Genomic DNA, 20,275 nt, shown 5'->3' with positions numbered 1-20,275 from the left:
AAAATATGACCACAGTTCACGAACAAGCAGGAAAGACTCTTTGGTAAGATTTGCATCTCTGACTGTGTCAGAGCACACCTGGGTGAAACCAAGCTAATGAACAGTGAAGTTAAGCTTAGTGAAAAGCTGAATTTGTTAGTTTGGTTTGAATTGTTAACTTAGCTTAATAATCATTGGCTAGCCTTAATATATTTAGCACTAATGCAGGAAGTATATTTATCAATGGCTATTCCAAATCTTTATTTCTGTTGCTTCAATAAGCCACACTGTTTGTGACTTTGTGATTGTGAAAGTTCTTATCGAACATGATTAGACTTATAGTGCTACATTGGTTATAATCAGAAATTCAGCCTAGCTGCACCCAGCCCCTCTGATCTCTGAGGACTAGCTGGAATGCAAGGGGGGTTAGTTTCTGCCAAATTTCATACTCTAATGCAGCACTGTCATACCTCTTCTCCCTATTATTTCTTGCCATTTCTAGGTAACTTCTGAGTTTTTACAGTGGTTGACCACTTTGTTTGAAAACAGAAGTTGCATATGCTGTATTTAAGTTTCGTAGAGGCCTCCCCTTTAACATTTTAAGAACTGGCATCTCATGCATTTTACCAATGATTTCATTTTCCTCTACTTGTTAGGGAAGGGCACTGTGTGGGAACCTCTAAGTGCCCCTTTATTGACTGCCTTCCAAATTTTCACCTTCTTATGAAAGACATAAGAGATTGTCCTTTTACAAGTTGCTTACCGAAACTTCTACATGAAATGGTGTTCATATTCTGACCCTATTGCTTAGCCAGGACAGTGTTATCTCATTGCTTCCATGGACTGTATTATTTCATGTTGAGTCAGATTATAGGTAATCTCTTTCTAGTTCCAAGTATAGCAAGAATATGATAGTTGTCACTACTGTAAAATAAATAATAAAACTAATCACTGTATTTCCCCCCCTCCCTTCATGTAATTTTTATTATTTCAGTCATTTAAGTATGTTGACTAATCTTTTTATTCTACATTAAAAAGTTCTATCTTTGTGTTTTCCCTTTTGATTCAGTACAGTAAGTGCCAGGTAAAATTATTTTAGACATATGATGGTTAATATTTTAAAGACTGGGACAGACCTTAGACTTAGAGCATGCACTGAAGTGACAAGAAGCTAAGGAAGGTAAAGTGTGTTACTAAACAGTGACTGCTATTTGTTCAGCACATCACTGAAAATCAATACCTGTTTCATCAATAACTTGTTGGACGTGTACGCACAATTGTTAAATGGATTCTGCAAAACTTTAGAGAAATGTTGCCTGTATTTTTCGCCTACGTAGGAGAAGCTCCTTATATCTATATTTGTGGGTCTACTTTGGTTGGGCTGTTCCAGAGCAAATCTGTGTTAACAGATGATTGGAGTCTGTGTATATTCTCTAGTGCATAAAATGTTTTCTTAAACAGACTAAGTGATCTTGGCTCATTTTTTCTGTGAAGTACCACCAATTTATTGTTACGTAGGGTACCTAAGTATTGTATTTTCAGGGCTGAACCCTTACGTATAGAGTATGTGGAACTCTTTTTGCTAGAAAATTAAATTTTCCTTGATTGAGGACTTCTGAATATGATTCCAAACCCCTAATTGCTTCTGATGCTGCTTAATGGTATGAAATTAAGAAGGCAGGTAAAGCACAGCTGAAAATAAAGCCTTAAAGTTTGTATATAGTATTTTAATTTTTCATATGCTAGAAATACCTTCTATAAATAGGACTTTGAATATATGAAAGTACTTGAAAAAAAGAATCAATTATATTATACCACTAGATGTCCATCTACAGTTAGATTGAAGCTAGAAGTTTTTACATGGTTAAAGGAACAGAAATTGAACAAATACATTTTTAGTTTGGCTCTGGTTTAGCTACAAGTGTGGTTGAAGTTGCTTTGGTTAATTTTGGTTTTGAAGTTTTCTTAACTCAGTCACAGAGATTTAGATTTGGTTTTTGCAGTCAAATGTCCAGCACCTAAACTGGTCAGAAATTTTGGGTCCTGCTGCTCCCCAAACACTAAAGCAATAGCAGTATGAAATATAAAATCATGTAACTAGATTCTGTAGATTTTTTTTATTAAGTAGCACAATTTCAGCAGATATTATTGCAGTTCTCTAAAATTTCTTTAACTAGTTTCATACAAAAAGTAATGCAATTTTCTAAAAGTAAAGATTTCTTCCTTACACTTTCAAAACACTGGTTCTCAACTTTATGGGCTGTAACTTGTGGCATTTGTTTAGAAACAAACAGTTATGGTGATAGGAACTGTGATCCTAACTATGGAAAGAGGGAAGAAAAAAGAGAAATATATCTTGATAACAACAATATTCTTCACCTTTGTAGTTAGTGAATGCACTTCTTTTGGGAATTGCATCTGCAGATTCTTTCTTCTGACTGTGTTGACTGGGAAGAGAAGCCTAATAATGAAAGGTACCAATGACACTATGAATTAGGGCATTAACTAAGAGATCTCCACATGCTATTTACGCATATATATATATAATTATTTATATGAATCAAAGTTTTTATGCAATCTTGTATATTAAAAATATGCAGTGAGTTAGGGCAGGATGGTGTTTTTCAGTTTACTCAAAGTATTACTGGGTTGCTGCCTCTTAGAAGTTAGTCATCAGAGAATTGTAGAAAATGTTAAATTCTGACACTATTGCGGTGTTCTCCCCTTTACTTAGATTTCAAAGATTAATTCTGTGGTTTTATAAGGAGTCTACTAAACTTGGTTTTGGTTTAAGAAAAAATGCAGACTATCAGCCAGGATAACCAAAGCCAGAACCTTTGTTGTGCTTTGTAAATGAGCTAATATAAAAATACTATGGAATGCGGGAGGAAGAGGAATACAAGTTTTGTTCGAGCCTCATACACATGAGCTGCGATGTGTTAAGACTTCATCAGCATATTAAACTGAGGTGGCATTTTGAGTCTGTTGAATGACTTTGCCAGAGACAAGATTTCCCTTTTTAGGGACTGGTGGGAGAGACTAATATAACTGTGTTTGATAATCAAAGGTCTAGCTGGCATCATTAGTGCCAAAATAAATTGTTAAACGCTATTATCTCTCTTAAGTGTGACATGACAGGTGTGATAGCAAAAGAGTCAGTACAACATAAAGGTGAAATGTGATTCCTATGTTTTCTTTCACTTATTTATGCTGACATGGAACTAGAAAGGTTACTCTGTTGTGCACCAAAAGGTATCTAGCATGTTGGTCAGTATGCTCTTTGTAATTTAGTTCAGTTTCTTGCCATGAGCTCTCTCCTCTGCCTTTCCTTCTTTTATCAAATCACTGCCTACTTTTCAATGCTAATTTTCTCTATTCAGTAAACAGATTGCTGTAGACATGTATGTAAAACACTGTCATAATAAAAACTAGGCTGTCACTTAACAGCAATTCTTTCCCTCCTGTGTGCTGCATTATACCAAGGAAAAGCTCTGGAGCAAATTAACACCTGGGCACTGACAATTTCTTGCTGTTAATATCCCAGGTTACTCCTCAAAACTGCTCAAGGTAATCAAAATAATTAACATAGCCCTGATTAATTTTCTCAATTTCAAGGACAGAAAGGTTCTAAAATAGATGCCCAAATGTATCTCTCCCATCTGTTGAAAAACATTTCTGTAAAGAAAACAGTATTCTTTACAGGATAGCAAATTTTTACAGTAAGCAACTTCTAAAGGGTTAATATTGGCTGATTTTTTTTTTTCCTTTTTGAAGAAAAATTAAAATTCAGACTCTATGCACTGGGCAAGAGGGGCCTTTTTTTAAAGTGTTCTTTTGGTGCTATTTATTTTCTCATTTTCAATGAAGGCATTTTAATTAGCATGAATAATGTTATTTGCAAGAAACTTGAATTTAATCAAGCAAGTCTTTTACTGAAAACAGCTTGTTATACTGTCATATTTGTACTCCCAGGGAATTAAAAATTTAAAACACATTCCTCATTGTGATGGGGTGGCTTCGGCTAGCAGGCAAGCTCTCACATTTCTACCCCCACAGCAGGACAGGACTGGGGGAGGAACAGAGAAAACAAGAAGCACAGAAGTGAGAAAACTCATGGGTCAAGATAAAGACAAGGAAATAATTCACCAGTTACTGTTGTTGCAAAACAGACTCCGCTTGGGGAATTTAAATTAATGTATTGCTCGTTAACATAAACATTTAATTAGTGATTTGGGGATTGGAAAACAAAGATAACAAACATTTAAATGCTTTGTGAAAACACTTTCCTTCTCCCTTTTTCAGACTTAACTTCACTCCAGACACCTTACCTCCTTTCTTGTTACTGATGCAAGTTACACCTAGTAACTAGTGAGGTGATGTGTGATGCAGGATTTAGAGGTTGGTATGTAGCAGTTTCTCTTTGCTGTTCCTTTTTTTGTTTTCTGCTACTCCTTTGTGCTTATTTATTCACTATGCTGTGGTGTGAGTCCTCCATTGACAGAAGTCCCATTGGGAGTTTACCTGCTCCAGTATGGGCTGCAGTCCCTTTGGGGTTGCACCTGCTTCAGCCTCTGACTCTGACCTTGGTGCTCCTTTGCTACCCTACATTGATCCTCTCAGTTTTAGCTATTTCTGCCCTTTCTTAAAACTGTTTTCAGAGAGGTGGGACAAACTTTGGCTGGCTCAGCTTTAGCCTGCGGTGGGTCCATTGCTGAGTCAGCTGTTTGACACACCCCTTCTCACAGAGGCGGCTTCTGCAGCCCCACCACCACTACCGAAAGTGTTCTTTTTACCCAGTACACTCACAAAGGGATTAGCTTGAAGGGAAATAAGAGATAATTACAAATAAGGATTTTTTCCCCCTCAGTTTTGTTAGCAGGAAAATTGGTAAAGCTAAGGCAATCAATTGGACTGGATTAGCTACTATTTGCTATGACTCATGTAAGGCACAGCTGAAAATATTTTTGAGGGCAACATGACCCATAGAGAGGCTACATGGAGTCCAGGTTCCCTTTGTAGGGTTACCCTCTGCTATTTGCAGTGAGTGTACCCTGGAGTGCAGGTTATGGACTAAACTAAACCCACAGCTGCAGAAGGAAGCAGTCCCTGTTGCCTCAGCTGATGTTGCTGAGTCTGAGAGGGAAGACCCTTGTTGAAGACCCAGTTGCAACATGTTGGCGATCAAGGGAACAGAAGTTAGAAACCACTGATACCTTCTGTGCATTGTCCTTCATGTACAGGTGGTATTCTCCTGTGGCTGCTGCTCTTGTGAAGGTTTGGGTGTTAAGGGTGTTTGCTTCTGCTGTTGGAAGGATATTCATGTAAGAAAACTACGGTCTGAACTTGATGTATGTCAGCCCCACTGTGCCAGGTACTGCGTAAATGCTTTCATCCTGCAATACTACATAGTGAGATCAGTGAGAAAGAAAAACTACTTTGTGCATACTGCCTTTGAGAGGATAATGTGTTTGGGGCAACTGCTGACTGAGTTTGCACGTGACCTTCCCAAACACTAATTTTGTTTGTGTATCATACCTTAATTGAGACTGTCTCTTTCAGGTGCATGATGGGTCTCAACTATCTTTTTTCTTCCCTCCTTCCTCTGAAGCTTATATTACATGGTAGGTTCATCTGAATTGAACTCACTTTCAATTCCAAACTGTTTGGAGAAGCTTGTTATAGGTAGTCTCTTCTTCAGAATATGAAAAGACTGGGTAGTTTACCCTCCTGCCAATACTACCGGTACAGTTGGCCTGGAAACATCTTGATTCTTTTGCTTGATGTGCTTACTCTAATTAAGAAACAATTTTTTGTTTAGTTAAAATAAGGACAGGCACATTATTGTAAGCAGCAGGTAGGCAGGCAGCAGGCAGATTCCACGATGACTGCTAAAATAAAGCCATTTGCACTGCATAGGAATGCAGCAGAAAAAAATAAGGACAGTGAAGTCCTGGGAACACAAATGTGTATGTAATGATGGACCTCATTCAGTTATTGTATATGCTAAACTTTTATTTTACCCTTGAAAATGTCAATGGGATTCATGTGCATAAGTGTTTGTACAGCTGGAACAAGTGAAATTATAGGTACACTACATTTGAATCCCTTAATCTAACCATAACTCTACAGCTAATAATAAAAAAAGCATGCAAAAAAAAAATCTAGTCAGTTTTTCAATGAAAACCCAACTATTATTTTTTCCTTCTGTAAGAAACCAGAGTATCCCTTTAGTCCTGTGGGACCATTATGCAGTATTTAACTGTGTGATAAAATAACAGTGAGCCTAGTACGTAGTAGGTTTTATAATCCTCGTTGTTGCAGCATGTCTGCTCTGAACTACCAAAATAAAATGGGTGAGTACAATCAGAAGGAATTAAGGACAGAAAACCATGACCTGGAAATGTCACTTCTGATCTGGCTGTCATACCCTATAACCCTTCCACACGGTGGTGGGCTTTACATGTGACTGTCTCATTTTTATTATGTTTTTACTTATATGTTGAATGTTTTAAAGTTAAAAGGCAATAAGATATTTCTTTAGTTTTCAATGAAATGATGTCTGCTTCACATGACTGAATGAACAGAAAGACGATATAAAAATGTCCCTCGGAACTAAGACAACTCCAGTGCTTTTTTTTATTTTTAAAGTACTGCAGGCAAGGAAGTTAGCACTGAACATGGTCTGGAAAACAGAACTGTGACCTCTGTAAGTATTGGGGGATGAACATTTCTTTGCCTGTTTTGCTGCCTAGAAACAGACAAAGAAGCAGTTTAAAGCTGGAACTGGAGCAGTCTGGAAGTTATAACTGTTTATGGCAAAATCCCCAGTGTTTCTTGCAGGAAATTGTCTTTCTGCTGTGCTTTACAAGCGACTCAAGCACATGTTTTTTTAAAGTGGACCCTACTGTTAGAGCTTAACATCAATGATCTTTAACCTGAGTTCTAGGAGGAATCCTTGTGTTCTGTATGATGATAAATTTTTCAGCTCCTTGGTTTAGCAAAAATTTTTCAAATCATTTTTCCACCCTCCCAGGAAGTCTGTGTGAGATGTGCTGCTGGAAGAGCTCTTATCCTTAGGCAAGTATGAGTGCCATTTGGTAAAATACAGTGTCGTTCCTTAACAGGCATAATTTTTGCTTTTCAGAGGTAATAAATAAAATGCCATAACAGGACTGTTCTTGATCCACAGGGCTGGATAGCTTGCTTCTCATTTTATGGCAATTTTAGCATTTGGATAACTAACCACAAACCTCTGAATGGCAACAGGTGATATGAGCTGCTGTCCATATAAGCTGCTATCCTGTTTTTGATGGACAAATGCAGATATGTAAGGAAGAGCAAATGAACACAGCAGACCTGCAGTAATGCTCAAGGATCAGAGACTCTTAGAGCTAAAAGGTGGCATCTTTAGTGCCCTCTGATATATTTACTTCCAATTCATCGACTATTTGTGCTTATCTGAGGTCTTAGCATTCACAACACCCTGCTGCAAAGCATTTCACAACTTCAGCACCCAATACATGAGCTTCCATTTGACCTGCTGTGAGTCTCCCAGCATCTAGCTTCAGTTGATATCCTGCCCTTTTGTTGAAGAGCCATTGTCTCCAAGCTACTCATGGCTCTATAAACATCCATCATATCTTTACTCAGTCATCTCTTTTTTCCACTAGACTGAATAGTCATTTTATGCTTGGAAGTCATAGAATCATTGAATCATAGAATCAACTGGGTTGGAAAAGACCTCTGAGATCATCAAGTCCAACTCTTGATCCAACACCGCTGTGGTTACTAGACCATGGCACTAAGTGCCACATCCAGTCTCTTAAAAACCTCCAGGGATGGTGAATCCACCACTTCCCTGTGCAGCCCATTCCAATATCCGATTACCCCCTCTGTAAAAAATTTCTTCCTAAAACTTCTTTCTATAACTTTTGTTTAGCCCTTTTACCCTGCCTTGTGCTTGGATGAATCTGCAGAGTTATTGCTGGTCTCTGAAATCACTGTTACTTTACTCCCCTGGAGACATGGGGATTTGATCACTGGGAGAAAAAAAGAGCAGGAAAAAAGCACATGGGCTTGAAGGGTCTGAGTTGTCAAGTTCTCCTCTAATTGGAGGCAACTATGCAAACATTGCTGCTTTTTTTTCCTCTCATGTGAAACCCTTCAATAGATCAAAATCTTCAAAACCAAACAATATGTCTCAAGAACAGAAGTAAAAATCAAGCAAAATCAACATTTAGGTGAGGGTGATATGGGTTACGAAGCAATAAAGGGAAATCAATAAAGTAGTAAAGGTGTGCAATTGTGCATGTTTTATTAATTTGATCTCATCTTTATGTACCAGTTGAGTGGGAAGTATTCCAGTTTCCATTAGAGCTCAATAAACTCTCCATTCTTAGGAATATAGCAAGGTTCACTTTGCCAGATGTTCTAATTTCCTTTCTTTTGTATGAAAATTGGTGATTGCCAGAGGAGGAAAACATATTTCTGTAGAAGGTGGGTGTATTCTTTGAGGAATTTCTTTATGTGTCCTCTGGTTGAAATCCCAATTAGTGTTGCTAAATACCAGTATTGCCATGGCAAGGTTTGACTTCAGTAATGATCTATGTCAAAAGCCAAGAATGTAGAGATCATGCAGAATGTATAGCCTTAAAGTTTATACTACTCTTTTTTCAGTGTTAAAGCTTTAGAGGTTTTACTTTTTGAATTTCCTGTTTTGAAATACTCAGATTTTTCTATATCTCTAGTAAGGCATAAAATTAATCGAATGGAAATAGAGCTTATTTAGAGCTCAATGTATGTTCTTCTAGAGAGTGCACATGCATTCAAATCAAGACCCTAAAGACATGGTGAAGACTTAACGTTGATGGGGTGAAAAGGTTATGATGCAGGCATGGCATTCTAGTACAGATAAGGACAGTGGAGTTTTCACCATAAGCCTGAGTTTGTTCCCTTCACCAGTAATCACACAAAACCTGTATTGTGCTCAAAAGCTAACCTCAGCTACAAGGCAAGCCTGCCTATTGCTTTCCCTCCACATCCCCAGTTTGCTTCTATTTGTGAAGCACCTTAATGTTCCCAGCAATTTATGCAGAAACCCCCCCTGGTTCCCAAGAGACCTAGCTAAAAGCTTTGCTATTCATCATAAGAAAATAAATTATATAGTAGTTTTCTTTTGACCCAGAAAACAATAGCATGCTTTGAGTTAATTAAGGAATAAAGACTGATCTTACATTAAACTATGGAAAGGTCTACAAATGCATTCATTTTTTAGACTGGAGTGGGTTTAGTCCTAGGACTAAGTTCTGACTGAGCATTTTAATAGGGTTTTTGTGTAAGAAAAATTTAACTTTATTAATACATAGTATTAATTCACCTCTTCCTGGCTTCTGCAATGCAGATATAAAACTCCCTGTAGTGATATTCATGTGATGGTTTCAGTCCTCTGAAACTAAGAGAATGTCTTTTTTTCTGCTTGAAACTGGTGGCCACCTAAGGCATCAACCAGCTGTCATGGCAGTTTGTCTGTGTTAAGATAGGTGGGAGTCTGTTTTTCTAGCAGCTAATGTTGCTCCTCTGGCCCTGCTTCTTAACTTCAGTAAGCCCTGCCTAATTCTTGACATGGGATGCAAGCCTGTGTGCAAAGACCTAAGTACCTTCTAACAGGCGATTGTTTGTATTAGTTTTGTTTGGGAGGGTAAATGAGCTCAGTGTTACCAACTTAATGGGGTTAGGTCATCCCATAGCAATGACAGCTACCCAGTTTTCTACATGTAGATGTTTGTGTTCCTCAGTTTTGTCTATGTTCTTTGATGGCACGTGTTCACTGCTGGAACTACCATGGAACCATAAGATGTCACTGCAGGGTTGAAAACTGAGCCAGAGGTGTTTGTAGGAAGTTTTAAAAGGAAGGGTTTTAGATGTGTTTTTATGAAGAATTCTCACCTTCCTAGGATTTTTTACCTGTAGAGGATTAAAGCATTACCCATGTACTGTCATCTTGTGAGTGTTGAGGCCTCTCGCTGGGTAGCTGCCTCTGGCTCTCTAGCCTGAACACCTGTTTGGTTTCCCACAAATGTGCTATAGCATCATGGTGATTCTGAAACTTTTTCAGGTATTCTGCAAAGAGGTATAATTTGATCCATCAGGAAGGGCAAACATTCAGCAGTGTCAGTCCCATACACTGACTAGTGGGCTCTCTACCCTCCAAATACAGGACAGATTAGCAAAATATTACAGTGTTTAATACCTGAAAACAGTTTTTCAATAAAAGACACCATAAAATATAATTAAACCAACTACATCATCTCTAAAAAAACCCACACATGGGTGCAAAAAAAAAATAAACAAAAAAAAAAACACAACAAAAAAACCAAACTCAGAACCAAACCAACCAACCAAAACCCAAAAAACAAACAAACAAACAAAATAGTACAACTGCCCCATTACTTGATGTGATACAGTTCATACTGTGTAGAACATCTTTTGATGGGAGCAGGGATAGATTTGACAGAAATATTAACTACGTGATCTCTGTTTCAGCGTTAGCCTTGATTACAGTGGCATTATAAGCTCATCTTTCTTTCAGGTTTTACATCTTTGTCAGTTACCATCTTCAGAAGGGATGGACTTTCTCACTAAATCTTTCTTTCACTGGAAACAAACCAAAAGATCTCTCTTGTACCTCGAAGTACTGTGACCTGTAGAGTCACTCTTACAATAGCTGGTCATTGCCAGTGCCAGGCAGTCTAAAGTACAACAGCTTTTCCTTTTCCTTCTAAGGGAAGAGATTACTGGAGAGGTTGGAATAAGAGCCCCATCTGTACACCAGATCCTTACCTACTGTGAACTATGCTGTTGAAGTCTGTGATGCTTTGCTGATTTGTATCCCAAAGGATATGTTGAATAGGAAATAAATCGGGAAAAAAGCAAAGTTGCTGCCTGTCTTTACTGAGACAGCTGATTGCTATAAAACGGAACAAAAAGTGTGTGGGTTTTGAGACTCTATGATACATAGAAGATATTTCCTGGAGAAAAAAAGATTACACAGCTGTAGTTGAAAATAAAATGAAAGGTTGAATGAGAAGAACTCAGGGTGCAGGGAGGCAATCACGAAAGCCAAGGCACATCTGGAGCTGAACCTGGCTAGGGATATGAAAAATAACAAGGAGGTTTTCTTCAGGTAGATGGGACAACAAAGGAAGAGAAAGAAACTGTACCATCCCTGATTGGTGAGAAATGGGAGACATGTCTAAAACTGACATGTACAAGACTGAGATATTCAACAACTTTTTTTCTCAATTCGTAGAATCCAAAGCAGGGACTGGGAAAAAGAAGTACTGCATACCCTAGAAGAAGATCAGACTTGAGACCAGCTAAGGAACCTGAATGTGCACAAGTCATACCTATTCCAGATGCCCTTGCCTTCCATCCCCACTTTCCCAGGTGCCCTTGCACAACATGTATGAGGCTCTGCAACTGGAATAAAATAGTGATGAAGACGGTTCATCTAGCTTGAGGGTGGCACTGAGGTTAAGTCACCCTACTCCCTGCATCAAAACTGCTTCCATAAAGCAAAAAAGACAGGTGAGACCCCTTCTGAAGGGAACAGAAGGCCCAATATGCAGTTTGGACCCATTTCTTAGGGAAGTATGCTGCCTCCATGGGACCCAGGATAAAGATGTGAAGAGAAAGTTTCCTATTCTGTTATGCCCCTCAGTTAATTATCTATCAGTGATTTTTCAGGTAGGCAGCTGTGAAGTTGAAACAAAAAGTTCAAGAGCAATCAAGAGAGATTGCAAGGTGTTGGGATGAGTGGTTAAAGAATCAGGAGCACAAGGCCTGAAGTTGTGTCAGGGGAGGTTTAGGTGGATATTAGAAAAAGGTTCTTCACCCAGACCGTGGTTGGGCACTGGAACAGGCTCCTCAGGGAAGTGGTCACAGCACCAACCCTGACAGAGTTCAAGAAGCATTTGGATGATACTCTGAGGCACATGGTGTAACTCTTGGGGATGGTCCTGTGCAGGGCCAGGAGTTGGACTCAATGATCCTTGTGGGTCCCTTCCAACTCAGCGTATTCTGTGATTCTGTACTGTTCATCCCTATCCTAAGCAGACATAATGGCTTCAAACTGACAGAGGGTAGATTTAGATCAGATATGAGGAAGAAATTCTTTTCTATGAGAATGGTGAGGCACCAGAACAGGTTGCCCAGAGAAGCTGTGGATGTTCAGTCCCTGGAAGTGTTTAGGGCAAGGTTGAATGGGATTTGAGGAACCTGGTCTAGTGGAAGGTGTCCATGGTGAGGGGGTTGAAACTAGATGAGCTTTAAGGTCCCTTCCAAGGCAAAGTATTCTGTGATTTCACGATTCTTTGATTGTTCCAGCTTTCTTCCTTCACTGAATAAATGCTGTGTGTTCTGATCCTTGACATAATTTCAAAATCAAAAAGATCTTTGCGAGACAGCATTACAAATTCATTAGTTATGTGTATTAATGCAGTTCAAATACCTTTATAATTCACTGTAGAAAAATCATATCCCTTAAAACATTGCTTAGTGATTGAAAACAGGTTTATTGATAAATTCCAAAACTCTTACCACAAACAGGTTAAGATACAAATTTGTTCATGAAGTAGAAAATATGGTAGGGTATCATATGGTTAGGACCACTGCTTTCTGAAGGAGTGTAGCCTGTACTTAGCCTTGTTATCAAGCTGTTGTGACAGTATTCTTTTACAAGCCCTGGTATCTGTCAGGCCTATGGTGATACACAAAAAGTTCCATGTAAGTAAAACTTGGATTGATTGTGTTGCAGAGCATTTTACTTTAAAGAAAGATCCTATTGGTGAGATTATGTGTTTAGAATTTTTGTTTTGTTTTGTTTTTTTCTTTAATTTAATTTGATGAATACATCATAAAAAGATGTCAAGGGACAACATAACCCTCATGGAAGCAATTTTGAAGGGTGTTGTGCTTTTTCATCCCCAATCCATTAGTAAGCAAATCTGAAAGAGAAGTTGTATCCAGGTGTAGCTGTACTACATATAGCTGATGAGCACAATCTTGGTGTACTTAACATGTAAGTAAGCAGATACCTAGGAAGACTGTTGGTTTTAATATAGTACAAGGTTATATATATTTTTATTAAATTAATTTTTTTTTCTGTTTAAGATTTAGACTTGTGCACTCTTCCCTTTGGAATTTTGTGTTCAGTCATTATCTCTGATGTGTACAAGTGAGCTTCAACATTTTCTTTCCCATTTAAATTTGAGACATCTCAAACGTTTCTGCAGCATGAACAAGCATTGTTCTTACCTAGAAGGACTCCAGATAGATTTGGTTGCATAGTTGCTGCTGTCTCCCTTTCACTGAAGGGATATTTACTATCTGTTGAGGACAGAGTCACCGGGTGGTATTTCAACCCATTTCTCAGCTTTCAGAGGGCACCAAGAACTCTGCTTGCAGTGTTTTGAAAAGGGACTGAACCAAAGTTAAATTATCTGTATGTCACTACGCTGTGCAGTACAGTGTGTAAGATTCCACTTCTTTTTAGCTTTCTTGACAGCAAAGTAAAACCATTTGTTTAGAAGCCCTTTTACAACTAAACTGAACCTACAACTTTCCAAAGCAAAATTTCCAAAACATAATTTCCCATGTAAAAATTCCAATCAGTAAATAAATAGAGGCATATGGGAGTCTTGAGCGGAAACACTGGGCAGGAAATGTTAGTAGAGCTCAAAGAAAAAACAGTGATGCTGTAGTTGTTTTCTTTTGTGTGGTCCTAAGAAAACAGAGGATTCTTTTTGTAGATGATGCTGTAGAGGCCAAATTCCATCACTATTATTATCTGTATGTTATCTCAAAATATTTTTTCAACATAGGTTTTTCTGTGGACAAGAAATGGATTTCAGTGTGCTTTGAAGATTCAAAAAAAAAAGTAGTGAAGGAGTTTTTGTGCACAATTCTTGCTGAATTGGGACATCAGGGACGGAGCTTTGAAGGAAGAGAACCCAACACCTTCAGTACTACTGTGGAGATTCAAGAGATATTCCTGCATATGCCAAGGTAATCTTGTGGAATATTGGCTAATCATGTATGACAAACTCTCATTTTGTAAGTGTTAAAAAAAAAAAAATCAGAGGACACTAATTTTTGAGAAAATGCAGTACTTGAGGGATGCAAAATTATATTAAAATTAATTTACCTACAAGGTAAAATTGTAATTTTTGGCTCTTATTTTGGTTCAGTAGAAAGCCACATTTTAAAGTTTCTTAGCTCCTTGCAAAACTGTTTTTCAAGCTCTGCTATATTGAGATACCATTTCTGAGGATCATTAATAAATACTTGCATATTCATTAACTTACATTATATCTACTGCATGGTGATAGTTTATATCTAGTGTCTGGTAAGTGTCACAGAAAACATTTTCTAAGTTACCTGCATAAGTATGCAGACACTGAGAAAGTTTCAGCTTTCCACACTTACTTTCCGGCATTTATTATAGATTCTTCTCACAATGTGGCAATATATAAAACATGCTGTTTAATTTTCATTGCTTTTGCAACAGCTGCAGTTGTAAAGATGATTGCCACAAAGCTACTCAGCTCTAATTTGCTTGCATACAATCATTTACATAATTCTTCCACACATTCAAATCCAAATACAGTATCATTCAGTCAAACAAATCTCCTTTGTGTCAGTGAGTAAGCAAAGAGCCTTTGGATAAACAAAATTTATTCCAAATGATTAAAAATAAAATAGGCACCTAATAATAATATTAGGATGCTTCAGAAGCATGTACATCTCTGTGCTTTGTTCATATTACAAAGATGTTTCATTTGACATGATGAACAAAATATGGGTGATATTGTAGTGTTGTGAAGATATTCACAAGCAAAAGTCTTGATTCTTCCTAGCTTCATATTTTCCTGCTATCAAAAGTGATAGATTCCAGTAAAATTGCATGATTTTCAGCACTCGAAACGAGAGAATAATTAGGGTTTTTTAGCAAGTATGTTGGTAGAAGTTTTACTTCATTTTCCTAACATAAAGCTTTTATAAAACAAGAATCTGCATCTTGTCACCACCAGTAGCTCATATTCTGAGAGTCCTATCTCAAAGGTACATCTAGCTGATGCTAGCAGATAATTTTCTGGTGGTTCTAAAGCTTCTGTAACATTATGTGTTAACTGTTGCCCTTAATTTTGAATTCTCCACTTTGTGGTAGTTCAACATGAGGCAACTTAATACTATATTTGTTCTAGAAAAAGACTTTTTATAAAACTAATCTATTCCAGATGAGACTGGGTTTGAGTACTTACTCCTGTGTATGGAATGCTTTCCTACTCAATATTCCTGGAAGTAGGAGAGTCACATCTGCTGGTTTTCTTTTGGCTTTCAGAAGCTGCTTTCATGAATGAAATGTTTGTGTTTAGTTCACTTAATATCCTTTACTAAATGAGTCAGTGAAGCACATGTGGGTAAAGTTTAGCATTTATGCTGTTCACATTTGTCTACTTTACAGTCAGAGGAACTGGCAAGGATATGACAAATTGCTTGTATCATCCTCCAGGTTTAGCTGGCCCATTTTACAAGACCCATTGAATGTTTTTTGTTTCCTGTTTTAATGCTTTTTTATTGATCACTTTATATTCTTTTCTGTAAGTAAACAAACTTGATCCACGGTACTGCCATGATTTTTCTTTGGTGCTGACATTATGCTACATGTCTTATGCGAAGTAGGTCTAAAGCCAGGATTGATAGGAAAGAGAGAGAAGAACAATAACAAATGGATCTCCAGCTCCATAATAAGTTTCTGATGTGGGAAAACTACTCTTCCATACCAAGGAGCCCTTTTGACCTCCTTTACTCCCTTCGAAGAAATCCCTTCGTAGGAGGCAAACTCACCTTGCTGTGAAATATATATACATATGTTATTGTTTATAGTCCCAAATTGTCATATGAGGTCTCTTTCTGCTCTTCTGTTTTTAGGGCCAAAGCACAAAGTGTTTAGGAGTTTGAATGTGAACTCGTTCTGGGTCAGAATGAGTCATTTTAGGTAAGAACTCATTTAACAAGGTTAAGAGACTTTTCAGCTTCACTGCTCCGTTTACAGGGTTTGGTTTTCAAATTCTTTCCCCCATCCGGAATGAAAGGTGAAATGTAACATTCAGCCTGACCTCTTTCTTAAGGAAACTAAACCAGGGGAAAGCCTAAAGCCATAGTCCTGTGTGCAGTGCTGTTCATATTTCAATCACAGCGTGGTATAGTCTTGTTGAATTCATACACCTAAAGGGAAACTTTAATTAACTTCAAATGCTTCAACTGAATAGAGCAATTTAAATTAGGGTGTGATTAATAAACAGCTATTTACAGAGTGTGCAAAGTGAAGAAGTGAAAGCTTGTCAGGCTCTCAGAATAGCCAGATGTGGTCTTAGGTAGATGGAAGGTTAAGAGCTGTTTGAGGCTGCTAGGATACCAGGATCCATTTTTAAAATTTTGGTAACGCGTACTCATTGTAATTTGCGCTGTTTAAGCCAGCAGGAAGATAGAAGTATGAATGATAATGAATGTTTAAGGCTTACAGGATCATAAAATGCTAATTATTAAGCTTTACTCAGAAATGGAAAAATAGACAATAGGCTTATAAAAGGTGCACCAAATGCAATGGAAAATCATTATGTCTCTCCATTCTTTAAAAGTAAGTCATCAAGCAAACATTCATTCCACTTGCTCACAGACAGGCTCATTCCAACAGTAAATAAACTGACTTTTAGTGTCAGTCAATTTTCCCTTCTAACACTGGGTACAGACACTTAAGGGGCTGGTTGTGTGCTTGTATGTACCTCTGTCTGTATGTGGGAGTGTTTCTGCCCTTGTGGCCACACCCTTTTCAGCTGTGTCTGCTTGCCCCTCTAAACAAAACCACTCCTCGAAACATCTTGCATCTCATGTTGATCAGGCTGACTTCCTAAGTTAGGTAAGTCACCCAGGGTCTTCTTGCTTGAATCAGTGTCTGGCCACGTGATTGTACCTGGAATCGTTAGGAAACTCTTCTTTTCTCTAGGAAACCTGCAATAAGTAAAGCTGCAACTTTCTTCCTGAGACATTTCAGGGCTAGCAAAAAGATAATGTACTTCTAGGGAAAAAAATGTGCCTGTAGAGAGGAGATAACTGACAAAAATATTTCTGCCTTTGTATAAAGAGCTGACATTTTTACAGCAACATTTGTCTTTCCTCTGGTACTATGATGTCTCAATGTGAAAGTTCAGTATGTGGATGTATGAGGAGAGTGGTGGGGTGGGAAGATGGAATGGGTTTCTCCTCGTTTTACTGTTTGATGAAACCAGGAAGTTCCACAGATGGATTCCAGGCTTTAAATTTGCTTTAGTGAGAGAAAAGGGGAAGGTGGAGGAAAGGGATAACTAACTGGGGCATGTGAGCTGAATCTGTCTTTGCTGCACTCAGGACTCGGGTTTATTTCAAAAACTTCAGAAGGAATGAAATCAGCATGTAAAAGTTGAAGAAATCTAATTGGAGTACTTCAGTAGGTAGGAGAAAACTATGTGATCACATTTATTTGCACTGGGAGAGATGGAATTTTAAGTTGCCACAAGAAAGTTTATATTCCTTTTCTTAGTATATACAAATGGAAGAGGGAAAATATCCCCAAATCAGAGTGTTGCAGGAAGATGCTGTATGCAACATGGTTATAGACTATAGGTGTAAAAGAGATGTTGCTTCAAAATCTTCATTCTTTTGACAGTGTGCTTAAGAAGTGTATTAATATTCGATGGTGCATTTTGTTCTTGCAGTAAAAATCTACAGAATTACTTTTTTTACCTGCCTAAAACATTGAAGCAGCTGAAGATAAAATTGGTACAGTAGTTGATTAAAAAAGAAAAACAAAATATAGTGGCAAGTAATCTTTGTAAAGCAATTAAAGAACTCAGGAATACTGTTGATCTTATTCTTCCTTTGAGATTTATATACATATTGCCGGATCTCTGGGAACAAATAAGGAAAAATGCTGGCGGTAAAATGGACTTCAAAATATGTGTGTTTTCTTAGGGCTTTCAATAACTTTCATACTGTTGTCTCCTAAAATAAAATTCAAGTGGAAAGATGTCTTAGATTTTTGAGAATTACCATCTTAGCACCTTACGTAGATTATACTTATATGTATTTATATAAACAACTATAGGTATGCATATTTAAGTACCTTATGCTAGAACCTTGTATATTCAGTTTTGCCTTCAAATAAGTTTTAGAATTAAGATATTACTAGTGTAATATGCAGAATTGGGAATACTCTGTAACAGTGCATGTTTCTAAGTGAGTTTATTTAGGCTTTTGCCCATAATATCTATGAACTGTATGACACAAATTTTCCATTAAATTACGTCTTTCGTTTTACATTAGCAAGTAATGAAGAATGCACATAGAAAGCCTAAAGTACTTCTGTTTATGCAGCTTGGTTTTTTATGCAGCTTGTAATTCATGATTGGAATTTCCTATGTGAAGATAAGGCAAAATAAATAAATGGTACAAGTAGGAATATTAGTGTGCAGCCTTTTTAAATTGCAGTGTTCCTATGTATTTAAAGAGGCTGCCTGATCTCAGTTGGGGCTAATGAAAGGATAAAACAAAGGGCAAGTAAGAAATATGTTCCCATCTGCACTCACTGTTTAGGAAGAGTGAAAGAGATTTTGCTAGTGTAGGGTATATGACCCAATGAGCAGGGAACGTTCTTGAGTCATGAGGCTGGAAGAAGCTGAAGGAGGAAAATAGACTGACAGCTGTTAGGAGGTATGGAAATAGTTGCATAACTGAACAGTCACTGATTATTTTGTATACTATAATAGTAAGAGCTAGATTTTGGTATGAAATTTCAATGTTTACATAATTGAGGGAAGTCTAGCCCTTTGCTAAAGCTCCAGCTGCATTTTGCTTAACTGACTGTGGGCAGCCACACGGAAGCTTGGTCATATTGATACCATTGAGATTTTCACAAAATGAATATTTCTAGAGCGAAACACTAATTAGAGGCTTTGTAAATACTCACAGCAGTTTACTTATCTGCCCTTGAATATGTACATATCTAGCTGGGTCTGTAGATCTGTGTGCAATTTATTAAAACCAAAGAGTTCAAGATGTGAATGCTCCTGTGGCACAATAACTGTGTTATCAAAATAGGTATTGTGTAATACAGTAATAGAAGTTATAAGCTGCTTTTTTTTTTTTTTTTTGCATACCAAAAAAATATTTAATTGTCCCTCAGTAAAAAGTTTTAGCTTAATAAGGTCTAAAACAGAGGCTCATGTAATGAGGCATAGGAGTGAAAATAGATAACTAGGGATCAAGGAGAGCTCTTAAGAGAGTCATTAACTCTCAGTAATATATACAGAAAAATTAATTAAATCCCAGAAAAATTTAATCATGAAGAGGCATATAAGATGCTTACAAAAGGTTTTTATGTGCTGTGTTTTCATGCATGACAAACTGCAGTTTCCCTTATGTTAGAGGTGCTTATTAAAGAAAACTGTGATGCCCAGAGGGATGAGAAAGTTTCTTCAATGCACCAACCCCAACATTTTGTTTTTGTTAAGGACCACATAATACTTGGAACCTCTTGTTGCATAAGGACCTCAGTTAGACCTCGAATCTCTGTGTTACTGCAGTGCTAATAACAGTAAAGATTGCCCATATCTGATAAATGTCTTGAAATACAGGAAATGTGGCTTTATTGTCCCCACAGGAAAAGGTTCCAAAGAACACTTCAAGAGCTACAATGGAGCTTGGTGTGGCGATACTTGGAAATTAAGTTTTGCTCTTGCCTGAGGGTAGAATATAGATTCAAGCAGATGATTTCTATTCATTCCTTTCCGTTATTTACAAGATGTAGGGTAATATTACACACACTGTTACCGTAAGAACCTGGAACTGAACCCTACGCTGTAATGTTAGACTAGCTGTAGCCTTTCTACTAAATTGTCTTTGCAGATCTGAGATACAGTATAAGATAATGAGTTGTTAACAGTGCCATTAAGTTTATGTGTGTCCTAGAACTGGAAGTTATTCGTAACTGGTTTGTTCTCATTTGTTTAGTGTACTTAAACGCAACATGGCTTAATTTTGTACTCTCCAGCTGAGAGATTTTGATTCCCATTTCCCACAACATTGAGCTTTGTCACTTTTATCTGGCAAATGTCTTTATTACTGCCCAACTGGCATATTTCATTTGTAAATGAATGCTTGTTCTTACCTATGTGTATTGTGTACAGATTCCATTACCAAA

This window comes from Chiroxiphia lanceolata, chromosome 1 (genome assembly GCF_009829145.1).
Source record: "Chiroxiphia lanceolata isolate bChiLan1 chromosome 1, bChiLan1.pri, whole genome shotgun sequence".
Taxonomy (NCBI): Eukaryota; Metazoa; Chordata; class Aves; order Passeriformes; family Pipridae; genus Chiroxiphia; species Chiroxiphia lanceolata.
This window is presented reverse-complemented; position numbering follows the sequence as displayed.